The sequence below is a fragment of the Theropithecus gelada genome, chromosome 6, assembly GCF_003255815.1.
Source record: "Theropithecus gelada isolate Dixy chromosome 6, Tgel_1.0, whole genome shotgun sequence".
NCBI classification, from domain to species: Eukaryota; Metazoa; Chordata; class Mammalia; order Primates; family Cercopithecidae; genus Theropithecus; species Theropithecus gelada.
Window position 1 is genome coordinate 130,671,843 of NC_037673.1, and position 16,099 is coordinate 130,687,941.

General features: G+C 42.2%; 1 non-coding gene across 1 annotated transcript; it reads left to right on the forward strand.

The window, feature by feature from the left end:
- Positions 1 to 3,010: 3,010 nt before the first annotated feature.
- On the forward strand, positions 3,011 to 3,141 carry LOC112627266. The gene has a single exon (XR_003120113.1). It is a non-coding gene; the product is annotated as a small nucleolar RNA SNORA9 (small nucleolar RNA).
- Positions 3,142 to 16,099: the final 12,958 nt, after the last annotated feature.

Here is a 16,099-nt window from a genome sequence, read left to right on the forward strand (position 1 = left end):
CACTTTGGGAGACCAAGGCAGATGGATCACAAGGTCAGTATCGGGGAAACCAGCCCCCAATATTTCAATGTAGGTTCTTTTCTTTTCTATTTTCCCTAAGTGTCAGCCGGTCTAAGAAATAAAGAGAAAGAATACAAAGAGAGAAATTTTACAGCTGGGCCTCTGCGGGGGACCATCACATATTGGTAGGACCGTGATGGCAACCTCGAGCTGCAAAACCAGCAAGCTTTTATTAGGGATTTAGAAGGGGAGAGAGTGTATGAATAGGGATTGGGTCACAGAGATCACATGCTTCAAAAGGCAATAAAAGATCACAAGGCAAATGGCAGAGCAAGATCACAAGGCCAGGGCAAAATTAGAATTACCGATGAGGTTCCACGTCGCGCTGGGCACGCATTGTCATTGATAAACATCTTAACAGGAAACAGGGTTCGACAGCAGACAACCGGTCTGACTAGAATTTGCCAGGCTGGAATTTCCTAATCCTAGCAAGCCTGAGGGCACTGCAGGAGACCAGGGTGTATTTCATCTCTTGTCTTCAACTGCATAAGACAGACAATCCCAGAGTGGCCATTTTAGAGACCTCCCCCTGGGAATGCATTCCTTTCCCAGGGTTATTCTTTTTTTTTTTTTTTTTTTTTTTTTTGAGACAGAGTCTCGCTGTGTCACCCAGGCTGGAGTGCAGTGGCTGGATCTCAGCTCACTGCAAGCTCCACCTCCCGGGTTTATGCCATTCTCCTGCCTCAGCCTCCCAAGTAGCTGGGACTACAGGTGCCCGCCACCTCGCCCGCCCAGTTTTTTGTATTTTTTAGTAGAGACGGCGTTTCACCGTGTTAGCCAGGATGGTCTTGATCTCCTGACCTCGTGATCCACCCGTCTCGGCCTCCCAAAGTGCTGGGATTACAGGCTTGAGCCACTGCGCCCGGCCCCCAGGGTTATTCTTTGCTAGGAAAAGAATTCAGTGATATTTCTCCTATTTGCTTTCTGCAAGAAGAGAAATATGACTCTGTTCTGTCCGGCCCCACAGGCAGTCAGACCTTATGGTTATCTCCCTTGTTCCCTGAAAATTGCTGTTATCCTGCTCTTTTTTAGGATGCCCAGATTTCATATTGTTCAAACACACATGTTTTACAAAAAATGTGTGCAGTTAACACAATCATCACAGGGTCCTGAGGCAACACACATCCTCAGCTTACGAAGGTGACAGGATTAAGAGATTCAAGTAAAGACAGGCATAGGAAATTATAAGAGTATTGATTGGGGAAGTGATAAATGTCCATTAAATCTTCACAATTTATGTTCTTCTGCCACGGCTTCAGCCAGTCCCTCCATTCGAGGTCCCTGACTTCCCGCAACAGATCAGGAATTCAAGATCAGCCTGATCAATATGGTGAAACCCCGTCTCTACTAAAAATACAAAAATTAGTTGGGCGTAGTGGTGGGCACCTGCAGTCCCAGCTGCTTGGGAGGCTGAGGTAGGAGAATTGTTTGAACCCGTGAGGTGGACGTTGGAGTGAGTTGAGATCGTGCCACTGCACTTCAGCCTGGGCGACAGAAAAACACTCTGTCTGGAAAAAAAAAAAAAAAAAAAAAAGAACAAAGTAGAAGCATGTGTCTAACCAGACATCAAGATTCATATTAAAGTTGTAATTAAGACACCATTGAGGCCGGGTGCGGTGGCTCACACCTGTAATCCCAGCACTTTGGGAGGCTGAGGCGGGCGGATCACAAGGTCAGGAGATCAAGACCATCCTGGCTAACACAGTGAAACCCCGTCTCTACTAAAACTAAAAAAAAATTAGCCGGGTGTGGTGGCGGGCACCTGTGGTCCCAGCTACTCGGGAGGCTGAGGCAGGAGAAAGGTGTGGGCCCGGGAGGCGGAGCTTGCAGTGAGCCGAGATCGCGCCACTGCACTCCAGCCTGGGCGACAGAGCAAGACTCCGTCTCAAAAAAAAAAAAAAAAAAAAAAAGACACCATTGAATTGCTGTAAGGGTAAAAGAGCAGTAGAACTGAATAAAGAGCCTAAAAAAACCCACATATGTACAGAAATTTAATATATGATACAAATGGTATTGACAATAAGTGGGGAAAGGATAGACTCTTAAATAAATGAGACTGGGACAATTGGTAATCCATATAGAAAAAGAGGAACTAAACTCTTACCTCATACCAAACACAAAAAATAATTTCATATGTATTATGGACTTAAATGCCAATGGAAAACTTTAAGACTTTTAGAAGATATCTTTGGCCGGGCACAGTGGCTCATGCCTGTAATCCCAGCACTTTGGGAGGCCAAGGCCGGCAGATCACCCAAGGTCACGAGTTTGAAAGAGCCCAGAGGATAGTTTTATTTGTATTTGAACTTTATCTAACTGGAAACATACAGTAAATACGTAAATGGGGCCAAGCGTGGTGGCTAATGCCTGTAATCCCAACACTTTGGGAAGCCGAGGTGAGCAGATCACCTGAGGTTGGTAGTTCAAGACCAGCCTGACCAGCATGGAGAAACCCCGTCTCTACTAAAAATACAAAATTATCCAGGTGTGGTGGCACACGCCTATAATCCCAGCTACTGGGGAGGCTGAGGCAGGAGAATTGCTTGAACCCAGGAGGCAGAGGTTGCGGTGAGTCAAGATCGTGCTATTGCACTCTAGCCTGGGCAACAAGAGCAGAACTCCATCTCAAAAAACAAAAAACAAAACAAAAAAAAAACCCCTAACATTTAGTGACAGATGTCAGATACTGGTTTCCTTTGATGGGAGGCACTGGCTGAAAGGAGGATAAGGGGTGATGTAATTATTTCATATCTTGCTTTGGGGGGTGGTTACATGGGTATATTTAATTGCTACAATTGATAAAGCTAAATAGGGCCCCCTTGCATTTTATTTTATATAAGTTTACGTCTTTAAAGGAAAACATATTGTTAATAAAATGAATAGACAGACACACCACGAATTGTGAGATAGTATTTGCAGTGCATGTGTGTGACAAAAGACTTGTATCCCGTAGCAAGCCTCCAGCATGCTTGGGTCTGTGGTGACCCTATGCATTCCTTCAGTGCTTGCTAGAACAGTTTTGAAACGGTTTGAGACCTTGCCCTTCTATCCAGAGCAAGGTTATAAAAATTTTAGACAATGACTTGCTCCCTCCTGGATCTGGTGTGCTGGGCCTTGTATAGATCTGCACCATCTAATGTGGCAGCCACTTGACATACATGATTAAATTAAATTTGGAGTTCTATTACATTTTCACACTAGCCACATTTCAGGTGGCCAGTAGCCACAGGTGGCCAGTGGCTACCATATTGGACTGCACAGATTAGAGGGCATTTCTGTCGCTGTGGAAGTTGTTTTGGACAATTCTGGTGTGAAAGGTGAATGGAATCCTGAGTGTTTGCTATGCTCCAGGCTCAGTACAAATTTTATTTTATTACACACTTAAAGCAAAAGCCTTATAAAAAGTTGAGGATGAAGCCAAGAGAGGTAGTAAGGGTAGGAGCTGAAACAGTGGAGAGGAATAACAGGGAAGAGTCCTGCCCTGAGAGATTCATGGAACAGGATATTTACAAGGCAAAGCAAAGAGAACCAGAGTCTCAGTTCTGCAGAGGGGCTGAGTGCCCCGGGAGCTAGTGAAGGGTGAGGTCAATGTGTACTCATCTTAAAGGAAAAACCCATGGAAGAGGAAGGTGCTAATGTTGTTGAACACCTATTTTGTGCCAAACCTCTTAATTCTTGTTTTAAATCTTTGAAGTATCACCATGAGGTTGTTTTTAAGTTCAGTACAGATGAGGAGCCCAAGGTCAGAATTATGTGTCTAGGGTTGCCCAGCCACAAACCGGCAGATCAGAGTTTGATGCCAGGCCTCTCTAACCCTGCAGCCTGAGTGGAATATAGAAGCTGGTGGGAAGTTTGGGTGGGAAGGAGATGGATGCCTTAAAGTTATTGTCTTGGTGTTAGGTGTGTTAAAGGATTGACTGGGATGGGAAGAGTGTTGCTGGCTTGGGCATAGCACAAGCAGCACAGCTCCTGTGTTCCTTTGGGTGGTGGGGTCACCTCTCTTAAAGGTAGAGGCTTCTAGCTGATTCTGTCTTTTCAGGCCAGGAACAGTTGCTGAACACCCCAGGCCTGCTGAGGTCCCTCCTTGAGTCTCATGTTCAAGCAGTCTTTGTCTATGAAACTGGGAGGCGACCTTGTTAGCTGCCAGTTCCTGACAGCCACCTCTCACCAGTGGCTCCACTCTGTGTCCCTGACCCAGCACATGGCACAAGAGTGCCTGCCATCCCTCAGTGTTTCTACAGCAGCAATCCCGAGATGCCGGAGCTAGAGGGGACCTGACCTGAGAGAAGATACCTTCAGTGACTGCCAGGCTGTTCCTTGGAACCTGTGCAGAGATGAAGGCTGCCTGTGTTAACACACCTAGTGAGAAGTGGAGCTGAATTTGAATGCAAGTCTAGGCAACTTAATTGAGCAAGTTTGAAACCTTGCTTGCTGCCCTTCTGGAAGGAGTCAGGAATTTCCAGTTCTGGGCCTGGGCTGTGGGTCTGACAGACCTCTGGCCCTAGGTTTGGGTGCCAGGTTCTCCACTTCCAGAATAAGAAGCTTTGCTGTGCAGCAGGACCTGGGCCCTTCTGGTATCTCCTGAATGAAAAACAAGGGATATTTAATAAATGTGGATTTAAATATTTTTAAAAAAGACTTGTATTCTGAGTGTATCAGGAACCACTAACAATTAACAACAACAACAAAAATCCAATTTAAAATGTACAAGGTATTTGAACAAACAAAAAAGACATAAGAATGGCCAGTAAGCATGTGAAAGGGTGCTCAACATCATTGTTCATTAGGAAAATGCAAATTAAAACTTTGATTTAAAAAAAAGCTTCACCCGGCCGGGCGCGGTGGCTCAAGCCTGTAATCCCAACACTTTGGGAGGCTGAGACGGGTGGATCACGAGGTCAGGAGATCGAGACCATCCTGGCTAACACGGTGAAACCCCATCTCTACTAAAAAAATACAAAAAACTAGCCGGGCGAGGTGGCGGGCGCCTGTAGTCCCAGCTACTCGGGAGGCTGAGGCAGGAGAATGGCGTGAACCCGGGAGGCGGAGCTTGCAGTGAGCTGAGATCCGGCCACTGCACTCCAGCCTGGGCGACAGAGCGAGACTCTGTCTCAAAAAAAAAAAAAAAAAAAAAAAAAAAAAGCTTCACCCACTAGAATGGATAAAGTGATAATATCAGATGTTTATAAAGCTATGGAACAACTGGAACTCTCAGTCTTTGCTGGTGAGAGTATAAACAATTATCTCACCTTAGAGAACTGTTTGGTAATTTTCCATAAATTTAAACATACATTTTCCCTATGACCACACAATTCTACTTCTAAATATTTTTCCAAAGATAATGAAGGCATAGATCCACAAAAAGACTTGTGCAAAAAAGTTCATGGCAGCCTTAATCATAATAATTGAAACAACTCAAATGTGCATCAACTAGAGACTGGATAAAGAAACTGTATTATAGTAATGCACTAGAACATGACATAGCTATAAGAAGTTAACAAATGGCAGTAACCCCAGCACTTCGGTAAACCAAGGCAGGATGATCACTTGAGCCTAGGAGTTTGAGTCCAGCATGGGTAACATGGTGAGAACCCATCTCTACAAAAAACAAAAACGTTGGTCAGGCGGTGGCTCACACCTGTAATCCCAGCACTTTGGGAGGCCAAGGTGGGAGGATCACAAGGTCAGGAGATTGAGACCATCCTGCCTAACACGGTGAAATCCTGTCTCTACTAAGCTACTACGGAGGCTGAGACAGGAGAACGGTGTGAACCCAGGAGGCAGAGCTTGCAGTGAGCCGAGATTGCGCCACTGCACTCTGGCCTGGGTGACACAACCAGACTCCATCTCAAAAAAAAATTCTTTAAAATGAAGGTAAAATAAAGACATATATAGGAAAATACAAATGACTGGATTTGTCATCATATAGTCTGCATTAAAGGAAATACTACAGGGTATTTTTTAGACAGAAAAAAATGACCCCAGTGTAAGCTTGGAAATGCAGGGAGGAATAAATAGTAACAAAAGAGTAAATGTTAACTGTCTAAAACAATAATAATGTTTTAATATATGTATTATTATATGTATTATTATTATATGTTTATTATATTATATGATTAATACATGTAAAATTAAAATACATGACATCATTAGCACATAAATAGGGAAAGAAGCAAATAAGTATTCTAAGGTCTTTTCATTATCTAGAAGGAGTAAAATACCAATTTTATTAAACTCTGGTAAGTCACAGACGCATGTGACAAAAATCTGCAGATAATTGTCAAATATATATCTCTCATAACAAACTGATAAAGGGAAATATTGAATAATAAAAATACTCAACTATTTTTTTAAAAAAGCAGTAACAGAGAAAGGAAAACAGAATACATGGAACAAATAGAAAGTAAATAGCTAGGTGGTAGATTTAAAACCAAACATATAAGTAACTATATTAAATAAAAAAGATTCCAAATAAAATGCTCCAAATAAAAGACAGAGATGGTCATACTGGATAGAAAATGTAAAACCTAACCATATATTGCTTATAAAATAACCATTTATATGAAATATAAATATGTAGGAATATTCAAAGTAAAAGAAAACAAAAATAGTTACTATACAAACTCTAAACAAAACACGTAGCTATATTAATAACAGATGAAGTAGACTGTAATGTGAGAAGCATTACTAGAAATGAGACATATTTCATAATGAAAAAATGGTACGATTCACCAGAAAAATGCAACAAACCTAAACTGCCTGCACCTAATAACATAGCCTTAAATGTATATTAAAAACTGATAGAATTAAACGAAGAAGTAGACAAATCCACAATAGTACTAGAAGATTTTAACACATAACCCTCAATAACAAATAAACAGGACACATGCCAAAGAATCAGATACAGTATAAAGATTTAAACAACACAATTAACACTCTTGAACTGACACCTATAGAATATTGCACCCAATAATTACAGAATTATTTTTAAGTTCAAAAATTTACTATATGTTGGCACATAAAACAAATCAATACACTTCAAAGGAATGAAATAATACAGAGGGATTCTCTGACCACACTCTAATTAAGCTAAATATTAATTTCAAAAACTTCCATGTGCTTGGAAACTGAGAATTACATTTCCAAAAAACTCATAAAGTAGATATCATATTGGAAATTGGAAAAACATTTTACTAAATAACACTACATATAAAAACACGTGACATAGCTAAAGCTGTGCTTAGAAGTAAATTTATGCATTTAAAATGCTTCGCCTTTCGCTCCCTGACCGCCGCCATCATGGGTCACAGGCATGCTCCCTGGAGGGACTCTGCCCTATCACCGCAGCGTCCCCACCTGGCTGAAGTTGATATGTGATGACATGAAGGAGCAGATTTACAAACTGGCCAAAAAGGTCCTGACTCCCTCACAAATCAGTGTGATCCTGAGAGACTCACATGTGTTGCACAAGTATGTTTTGTGACAGGCAATGAAATCTTCTCCGCTCTGTCGCCCAGGCTGGAGTGCAGTGGCCGGATCTCAGCTCACTGCAAGCTCCGCCTCCCGGGTTTAGGCCATTCTCCTGCCTCAGCCTCCCGAGTAGCTGGGACCACAGGCGCCCGCCACCACGCCCGGCTAGTTTTTTTTTTTTTTTTTTTTTTTTAGTAGAGACGGGGTTTCACCGTGTTAGCCAGGATGGTCTCGATCTCCTGACCTCGTGATCTGCCCGTCTCGGCCTCCCAAAGTGCTAGGATTACAGGCTTCAGCCACCGCGCCCAGCCCTTAAGAATTCTTAAGTCCAAAGGACTTGCTCTTGATCTCCCTGATGATCTGTACCATTTAATTAAGAAAGCAGTTGCTATTTGAAAGCATCTCGGACAAAACAGAAAGGATAAGGATGCTAAATTATGTCTGATTCTGATAGAGAGCCAGATCACCATTTGGCTAGATATTGTAAGACCAAGTGAATCCTCCCTCCCAATTGGAAATATGAATCATCAACAGCCTCTGTCCTGCTCGCATAAATCTGTCTATGTACTCAAGCAGTAAAATGATTGTTTAACTAAAAACAAATTAATAAATAAAATGCTTCTGAGAAAAAAACAATGGCTGATAGTCAATGATTTAAATTGGAAAATAAACAGAATCTAAAGACATTAGAAGAAAAAAAAGATAGGAACAGACATTAATACCACAGCAAATAAATATACACTAGAGAAAATCACTTCATTGAAAAGACAATTAGATAAATTATTGGTATAAAAAAATTAGAAAAAACACAAGTTACTAAGTTCAAGAATGAAAAGGGGCTAAGGATGATGGCTCGTGCCTATAATCACAGCTACTTGGGAGGCTCAGGCAGAAGGCTCAGACGGGATGATAGCTTGAGGCCAGGAGCTTAAGATCAGCCTAGGCAACATAGTGAAACCCATATCAAAAAGAAATAAGAAAAAAAAATCTGGGCATGGTAACATATGCCTGTAGTCCCAGCTACTTGGGAGGCTGAGGCAGGAGGATTACTTGAGCCCAGGAGTTTGAGGCTGCAGTAAGCAATGATAGTGCCACTGCACTCTAGCCTCGGTGACAGAGCAGGAAGTGGGGGAAGAACTTCGCTAGAATCTTATCAACTTTTACAAAATAGTAAGAGGGTGTTATAAACAACTATATACTGATAAATTTTCAATTTTAAGTGAAATGTCTGTAGATTATACATTTACATCTCTCATTTATTCCTGATATTGTTAAACTGTGTTTCTGTATTTCTTGACCAGTTTAGTAAGTTTATCTTTTTTTTTTTTTTTCTTGTGATGGAGTTTCCCTCTGTCGCCCAGGCTGGAGTGCAACGGTGCAATCTTGGCTCACTGCAACCTCCGCCTCCCAGATTCAAGTGATTCTCCTGCCTCAGCCTCCCGAGTAGCTGGGACTACAGGCATGTGCCACTATGCCCGGCTAATTTTGGATTTTTTTTTTTTTTTCAGTAGAGACGGGGTTTCTTCATGTCGGTCAGGTTGATCTCAAACTCCCGACCCTCAGGTGATCTGCCCGCTTCAGCTTCCCAAAGTGCTGGGATTACAGGCGTGGGAGCCACTGTGCCCAGCCCCTAAGTTTATCATTTTTTTTCATTCTTTTCAATCATCCAACTTTTTGGTTGTGTTGATTTTACTCTAGTTAGTGTTTTCTATTTCACTGAATTCTTTCCTTTATTCTTTCTTTCTTTCTTTCTTTCTATTTACTATAGGTTTCATTTGTTCTTTTCTAGACTTTTTTTTTAAAAAAAACATTTTAAAGTTAAAGATTAGGTCATTAAATTTAGATCTTTCTTCTTTTCTTTTCTTTTCTTTTTTTTTTTTTTAAGACGGAGTCTCCCTCTGCCACCCGGGCTGGAGTGCAATGGCGTGATCTCGGCTCACTGCAATCTCTGCCTCCTGGGTTCAAGCAATTCTCCTGCCTCAGCCTCCTGAGTAGCAGAGACTACAGGCGCATGCCACGACGCCTAGCTAATTTTTCTGTATTTTCAGTACAGATGGGGTTTCACCGTGTTAGCCAGGATGGTCTCGATCTCCCGACTTCATGATCCACCCTCTTTGGCCTCCCAAAATGCTCGGATTACAGGCGTGAGCCATCACACCCGGCCCTGATCTTTCTTCTTTTCTAATATAAGCATTCAAAGCCATACATTTCTCAAAGCACTGCTTTGGCTGCATTCTAAAAATTTTGATATGTTGTGCTTTCATTATCATTCAGTTCAAAATATTTGCTAATATTCCTGGGGTTTTTTCTGTAATGCATAGATTATTTAGAATTGATTGTTTAGTTTCCAAATATTTGGGGATTTTCTAAACATTGTATTGTTATTAATTCTAATTTGATGCCATTGTGGTCACAAAACATATTCTATATGATTTCAATCCTCGTATATTTATTGAGACTTGTTTTATGGCTCAGAATATGGTCTATCTTAGTAAGTGTAACATTTGCACTTGGAAAAAATGTGTATTGTGCCATTGTTGGGTATCATGTTCTATAAATGCCAGTTAATCAAAGTTGGTTGAAAGTATTGTTCAGCTCATCTATGTTTTTTTGTTTTGTTTTTTGTTTTTGTTTTTTGAGACAGTCTCACTCTGTTCCAAAGGCTGGAATGTAGTCACACAATCTCAGCTCACCTCTGCCTCTCGGGTTCAAGTGATTCTTGTACCTCAGCCTCCTGAGTAGCTGGGATTACAGGTGCATGCCACCACACCCTGCTAATTTTTTGTATTTTTAGTAAAAACAGGGCTTCACTGTGTTGGCCAGGCTGGTCTTGAACTCCTGGTCTCAAGTGATCCATTCATTTGGCCTCCCAAAGTGCTAGGATTAATAGGCATGAGCCACCGCACCCAGCCAGATAACCTATGTCTTTTTATTTTTTAGATGGAGTCTCACTCTGTCACCCAGGCTGGAGTACAATGGCGCAATCTTGGCTCACTGCAACCTCTGCCTCACAAGTTCAAATGATCCTCCTGCTTCAGATTCCCAAGTAGCTGGGACTACAGGCACACGCCACCACAGCCGGCTGATTTTTGTATTTTTTAGTAGAGATGGGGTTTCACCATGTTGGCCAGGCTGGTCTCGAATTCTTGATCTCAGGTGATCTGCCCACCTCGGCCTCCCAAAGTGCTGGGATTACAGGCATGAGCCACTGCACCCAGTCACTTATGTCTTTACTAATTTTCTGTTTACTTGTTCTATCAGTTATTGAGAGAAGAGTATTGAAATCTCAACTATATTTGTGGATTGTCTATCAGTAGTTGCTTTATATATTTTAAAGCTCTGGTATTAAATGCATACACATTTAAAACTGTTATATTTTCTTAGTGCACTGACCCTTTTATCATGAAATTTCTCTTTATCCCTGGTATACCTCATTTAAAAATCTACTTCATCTAAGAATGTAGTCACTCTAGCTCTCTTATTATCACTGTTGGCATCCTTTTTCTATCCTTTTAACCTGTGTATTCATATTTATAGTGTGTTTCTTATAGCATATAGTTGGATATTGCACTTTTTTTTCCCAGTTAGACAATCTTTGTCCTTGTCATTGGAGTATTTGAACCATTTATATTTAATGTAATTATCTATGTAGTTAGGATATAGCATCTGTTTTCTCTTCCCTTTCATGTGCTGCTTCCCTATGGATAGAGTACCATTCTGTCTCTACTGTTGGTTCATTAGCTATACCCCTTTTGCTTTATGTCTTTTGTTTTGTTTTGTTTTGTTTTGTTTTTTGACAGAGTCTTCCTCTGTTGCCCCGGCTAGAGTACAGTGGCATGATCTCTGCTCACTGCAACCTCCACCTCCCGGGTTCAAGTGATTCTTATGTCTCAGCCTCCCAGGTAGCTGGGACTACAGGTGTGTCCCACCATGCCCAGCTAACTTTTGTATTTTTAGTAGAGAAGGGGTTTTGCCATGTTGGCCAGGCTGATCTCAAATTCCTGGACTCAAGCAATTCCCTGCCTCAACCTCCCAAAGTGCTGGGATTACAGGTGTGAGCCACCACGCCCAGCCCCATGTGGATTTTTTTTTTAATATTCCATTTATTTTCTCATTATGTTAATGTTGTCCTTTAAATCCTGTTCTAAAGTTGTTGTAAAGCCCTTGCCTGCTAATTCCATTATCATTTCTTTATCTCCTTCTATTGAATCATTTAAAATTGTCATTGTAGGTCACATATTTTCTGGGTTGTTTTAATTTAATTTAATTTATTTATTTTGAGATACAGTTTCACTCTGTTGCCCAGGCTGGAGTGCAGTGGAGCAATCTTGGCTCACTGCAACCTCTGCCTCCCAGGTTTAATCCTCCCATCTCAGCCTCTTGAGTAGCTGGTACTACAGGCGTGCACCACATGCCCAGCTAATTTTTGTATTTCTTATAGAGACAGGGTTTCACCATGTTGCCCACGTTGGTCAAACGATCTGCATGCCTCAGCCTCCCAAAGTGCTGGAATTATAGGAGTGACCCACTGCATCCGGCTGCTGGATGGTTTTCAAGTCTAGAAATTTTTTTTTTTTTTTTTTTTTTGAGATGGAGTCTCGCCCTTGTTGCCCAGGCTGGACGCAATGGCGTGATCTTGGCTCATTGCAACCTCCACCTCCCAGGTTCAAGCAATTCTCCTGCCTCAGCCTCCCAAGTAGCTGGGATTACAGGTGCCTGCCACCATGCCCAACTAATTTTTGTATTTTTAGTAGAGATGGGGTTTCACTATGTTGGCCAGGTTGATCTTGAACTCCTGACCTCAGGTGATCCACCCACCTCGACCTCCCAAAGTACTGGGATTACAGACGTGAGCCACCGTGCCTGGCTTTTTTGTTTGTTTGTTTTTTGTTTTGTTTGTTTTTGTATATGGAGCCTTGCTCTGTTACACAGCCTGGAGTGCAGTGGTGCAATCTCAGTTCACTGTAACCTCCGCCGCCCTGGTTCAAGCGATTCTCCTACCTCAGCCTCCCAAGTAGCTGGGATTACAGATGCCTACCAATATGCCTGGCTAATTTTTGTATTTTTAGTAGAGACAGGGTTTCGCCATATTGGCCAGGCTGGTCTCAAATTCCTGACCTCAAGTGATCCGCCTGCCTCAGCCTCCCAAAGTGCTGGGATTACAGGCATAAGCCACCACATCCAGCCAATTATAGTAATTTTTTCATTGGGTGGCAGGCTTATAACACTTACATGATTGTTAGAATTTTTTAAATTTCCGTTAAAGAAGTTAGAATTTGTTTTGACAAGCCATTGAGTTACTTGCAGATCACCTTGGTCCCTAAGAGTCTTTTTTTTTTTTTTTGAGACAGAGTCTCACTCTGTTGCCCAGGCTGGAGTGCAGTGGCACAATCTCAGCTCACTGCAACCTCTGCCTCCCAGGTTCAAGCAATTCTCCTGCCTCAGCCTCTTGAGTAGCTGGGACTACAGGCACACGCCACCAAGCCCAGCTAATTTTTGTATTTTTAGTAGAGATAGGGTTTCACTATGTTGGCCAGGCTGGTCTTGAACTCCTGACCTCGTGATCCACCTGCCTCAGCCTCCCAAAGTGCTGGGATTACAGGCATGAGCCACCGTGCCTGGCCAAGAGTCTTGTTTTTAAGCTGTGTAAGAGCATATCTAAAAGGCCTTTTATCGTAAGATAGTTTAGCCCTACTACAAAGATATGATATGGGGTCTCTACTAAATGCCCTGGCTGTTCAAAAATATCTCTACACATTAGATGGCAGAAACTGGAGTTGCTCCTAGCCCTGTGGGATCTCTGACAATTATTTTACTTATAGATCCCTGGGAGATATTCTTTGACTGGCCTTGTAAATTTCATCCTATACATGGCTTATCAGTTTGAGTACTCCAAAAAACAGATACCAAGAAGGGGGTTCTAAGACATTATAATGTTGTAGGGAAAAATGGGAAGGGAGCCAGAGGAAGCTAAGAGAATCATATAATTGCAATGCAGGTTTGACCCTTTTGAAAGAGAAAAGAAAGGAAAGTTGAGTGGAAGACATTTAGACTGCACTGCAGTTCTAAGGAAGTTTGGAAATCTGATGGGGAATCCTTAAGCTAAAGTCTCCCATCGGAGGCATTCTCCTTTTCTCAGCAATAGGCCTACCTTCATATGCCTGAAAGTCATTAGATGGGAGTTAACAAATGGGAAACATGGCCTTACTGCAAATGTGGAGATGGATTTCAGAGTGCAGCAGCTGGGCCCATTAGTCAAGTATGTTCTTAACAGTCAGATATATTAGAGACACATTTTTTTAGGCGACCAAATATTCACGCCTTCCATCAAACAGATATACATCTCCTCAAAATTTGGAGACAGGCTCCTCCATGATGCCTATTATCCTTTCTTCCTGGGGGGAAACTAAGAATAGAGAGAATGATGAGACAAACTACAGTCCTCGTCACTGCAGTTGATCTAAGCACTGCACTTGGTCTTCACCCTCTCCTTCCTCCAATGATTCATTCTGAATTGCCTCACTCATAGCCATCATTTCAGCAGGTCTTGGTACCTTACCTAGTGGTGTGATCCAAACCTCCATTCCTGGGAAACCTGAACTCTTAGTAATCATACCCTTTTCAGTCTCAGGTTGCTACATGTGTTCATTCACAGTTACAGTGGTTCAAGGGAATAACAGGAGACACTCAAATGGATAATGGGTTGGACACATTTGCCATCCTTCCCCCTTCATGTAACAGTGGTCCTACTTCCTCCTGCTGATCAAGGCCAATTACCCCTCCCAGTATGGTGACTTCTTTTCTTGCCTGCTACACCCCGGACACAAAGAATTCAAAATGCCATTGTGGAAATTGTAACTTTACGTTAAATGGAACTCTTGCTGTGTGTGACCTCTAGCAAGATTGTGCCCCTTGTGGAAACCAAGAACTCCAATTCTGTCAAAGTCCAGGGTTGCAAGGATGAGAAGTACAAAATCTCCCAGGTGGGACATGAATTCCCATTTTGGGAGTGATAATAAGAGGAGCCACTCCTGCTTCCATGCCCTGACTCCCAGACCCATGTGTTTTTCCTCCTGGGGATATGATATCCTATAAAAGTCTCTGCATATATATCCTGCATCCGGAAGATTGGCACATTATCTTTTCAGAATATTTCCTCTGAGCTAGCACTTCATCTGTACTTACAAAGGCTGGTCCAGTGTTCTATAAGGCTGGCTGCTTTAGGATGGTACATGTGATATTCCCAGTGAATCCCATGGTCATGAAACTACTCCACACCCTCTTCACTGTAAAGTGGTTGGATGCTATGTTGTGTGGAATTCCATGCCTATGAATTATTCTGTAAGCCCCAGAGAAGCTGATAATCTTTAGACAGGAAGTATAAGACCATACTCAGAATAAGTATCTATACCTGGTGAAGATAAAACTCTTGCTCTTTTGGGTTAGAAGAAGCCTGATATACTTGACTTGGCACCAACTAGCTGATTGGTCTCTTCAGAGAACAGTGCTATGTCTGGGGTTCAACATTAGTCTCTGTTGCTATAGTTTTCAGTGTCCAAATCTTCAATCTCATTTCACCAGTCCTTGGTGAATGATGTGTCCTCTGGGTCCTCCCATGATTCTCTGGTTAGACTTCTGGTCTTACATTACACATCTATTCCAGCATGCCTACTTCCCTCAGCCTCTTCATCCTTTCCTATGCCATCTGTAAGGGCAACTCAGGCATTTCCACTTCCCTGAGTGTTAGCCACAGCATTTTCCAAGCTTCTAAAATCCACCTCAGCAGTGAATTTGCCTTATCCCCTACGGTCCTTGCAAGGGTGTTAAATCCCATGTCCTGAGATAGTACTCCCAAGTAGAAGAATTCTTGCTTATCTATGCTTACATTCTAGTCCCCTTGATCAAACACCCTAAAAATCTAATTCCAAGGATACATTCCTGCCTTCTGCTAGTATGCTAGCTAATTCTTGCAATTCTTTTGATATAAGTCTCTTTTCTTCCCTTAACAGGCCCAGCATGTTTTCAACAAAGTTATGCTGAAATTTAACCTAAGTTATTGATTTGGCAGCGAAACGTCGGAGTGCTACTGAGATGAGCACCTGTGGCATCATACAGCAAAATATAAGTGTTAGTTCTTACAAGGGAAAAATGAGCCATCTCTGCAAGCCCAGACAGTTCAAGGGCTGCAGTGCCAGCATTCTTAGGGGCATTCAACCTGATGTCCCCATTCCATGTTTCAGGGTCCCAGGTTATCCCCACTAGGTCCTGACCTTTGTATAATAGGCCTGCTGGGCATTCAAATGTGTCATGTCTCTGAAGTTCTGCAACTCTAACAATTAGATCTTCATCCTACTGCTCACATGTGTCTGCTCTTCCACTGCAGTACATAAGGAGCTCTTTGTAAGATGATACCACGAAACCATCTGGCTTAGCCATTAATTGCTCAAGAGCTTTCAGTTTCTGATTATTCCACTGCAAGGCATCAATACAACTCAGCAGTAACCAATTCACCCACATTTGGAGGTAATCTCCTTCCTCCCCCAAAATCTTTCTCTGCCTGCATCAGCAC